This window comes from Chiloscyllium punctatum, chromosome 6 (assembly GCF_047496795.1).
Source record: "Chiloscyllium punctatum isolate Juve2018m chromosome 6, sChiPun1.3, whole genome shotgun sequence".
NCBI classification, from domain to species: domain Eukaryota; kingdom Metazoa; phylum Chordata; class Chondrichthyes; order Orectolobiformes; family Hemiscylliidae; genus Chiloscyllium; species Chiloscyllium punctatum.
This window is the reverse complement of record NC_092744.1, coordinates 140,044,574-140,046,611: the sequence shown is the minus strand read 5'-3', so window position 1 is coordinate 140,046,611 and position 2,038 is coordinate 140,044,574. Positions and strand designations below refer to the sequence as shown.

The following is a 2,038-nucleotide window of genomic DNA, read 5'->3' as shown; positions in this document are numbered from 1 at the left end:
ATGGTCTATATCTGTTTCTAATTGTCGAGTTCTTGTGTCAAATATGTGGTGATTGGATAGAGGGGGACACATTTTCAGAATAAGGGCATTCCCATTTCCGACTGAGACAGGGCTGTTCCTTTCTCTTTAGGGTTGTGTGATCTGTAGTGTTCCCATGCCCAGGTAGCAGTGAAGAGTGGGTTACTGAAAACATTCAAGGTTGAGTTTCATAGATCATTGGTGAACAAAGGAATCTTTTTTTTGGGAACAGAGAGGAAAGGGATGTATAGTTGCAATCACATTAACAATTAGCATTCTGAATGGAGCAGCAGACGCATGGGGATGAAAGGCAACCTGCTGCTCCTAATCCATGTCTTGTTCTCTCACTCAAACCTCGTTGCTTTTACAGAAGGAGAGGAAGATCCCATTCTGCCGGTCAGCAATGAGGCACGAGGAGTCCTTTCTGCCCCTCTAAGGGTTTACAAAGGAAGATGATAAAGTCATTCAGCCATTTAAGTACATTATACAGCACAGGAAGAGGCCGTCCAACCGAGGCTGCTACACAGGAACAGGGAACCCTGGGTAGCTCTCAGGGAACAGACAGTAGGGATTGATGTTTGTTTTCAGTTCAGTGTAGTGAACTTTAACTTGGTGGAGTGCCTTAGATATCAGTGCAAGATCAACAACTATTTCGAACCTATCAATAATTTGGATGTGGGGAGTGATTGGGGGGAAAAGAATTAACTGCAACATGGCAAGTCATAAATTAGATTGATGTCTTCAGTATTCTCACCATGATCATAGCTGGAACTATCTTTGGAAACCTTTTGGTAATTGCTTCAATCGCCTACTTCACCAAACTGCGGACTCCAACTAACGCTTTTATAGTGTCCCTGGCTGTTGCAGATTTCCTCGTTGGCATTAGTGTGATGCCTTTCAGTATGACCAAACTGGTCTTTGGATGGTATTTTGGAAAAACATTTTGCCAAATCCACACGATCATGGATGTAATGCTGTGCACCTCTTCCATCATGAACGCCAGCTGCATTGCCTTCGATCGATTCTATGCCGTGTGTTCCCCACTGAAATACCCGGTCAGGATGTCTCAGAAAAAGAGTGACCATCCTTCTTCTGATTTGTTGGTTTGTTCCTGCTATGGTGTCGTATGTGTTCTTGTTCCTAGATGACCTTTTGAGGGGTTTGGAGGCCATTCTACAACACCTCGATCCACACAGTTGTGTGTTTATGGTCAATATTCCTTATGCTGTCTCTGCTTCAGTTATCGCCTTCTACTATCCCATGTTCGTGATGCTCGTGGCATATGGAAAAATTTTCCAAGTAGCAAGGCTCCAAGACATATATAGCATTGAAAATGGGATACAGGGAAGAAGCACTTTGACGAGGTTCCAAAATTCTTCCATGGAGAAAGAAAAGAAATCAGCTGAAACTCTTGGAATCATCATGGGATGTTTCCTGATCTGCTGGTTTCCATTCTTTATTATGAATATAATTAACCCTTTGCTTGGATACCCAGCACACCATGTTCTTCTTGAAGTTTTTTTTATGGTTGGGTTATGTTAATTCAACTCTCAATCCTTTATTCTATGCTTTCTTCAATCAATCTTTCCGGCAAGCTTTCTACATGATAATTGGCTGTAAGGTTTTGGCCAACAATTGCCAAAATAACAACTTGTCAGACAGCACCAGACAGAATACACATCTTGCAACACTGTCACGTGAAGACTATCTCCCCATTTAGCCAAACGACCAAAATCCATGGGCAGCAACATGACTGTTGCATAAAGCTGTTCGATATGTTTTGACTGCAAACAATAACTTTTTTTTTCATCTATTGAGATTGTATTTTATGAAACAATGGGGTGTTGATATTGGTGAAAGTGCCCCAGTGCTGTGGGTGGTTTTAAGGAGCAAAGCAATAACACCAGTGTTGTTCAAAATATTTGGTGATGTTTCTTCTATAAATATGGGTCATTTTGAAAGAAAAAGAGCATTAGTTATAACTATAATTTCCTTTCTGTTAAACTTTCATCCATTTAGT

The 2,038-nt window shown here is 41.1% G+C and overlaps 1 pseudogene; it reads left to right on the top strand.

The window, feature by feature from the left end:
• The first annotated feature begins 773 nt into the window (after window positions 1-773).
• On the top strand, window positions 774-1,738 carry LOC140478456 (trace amine-associated receptor 2-like; annotated as a pseudogene).
• Window positions 1,739-2,038: the final 300 nt, after the last annotated feature.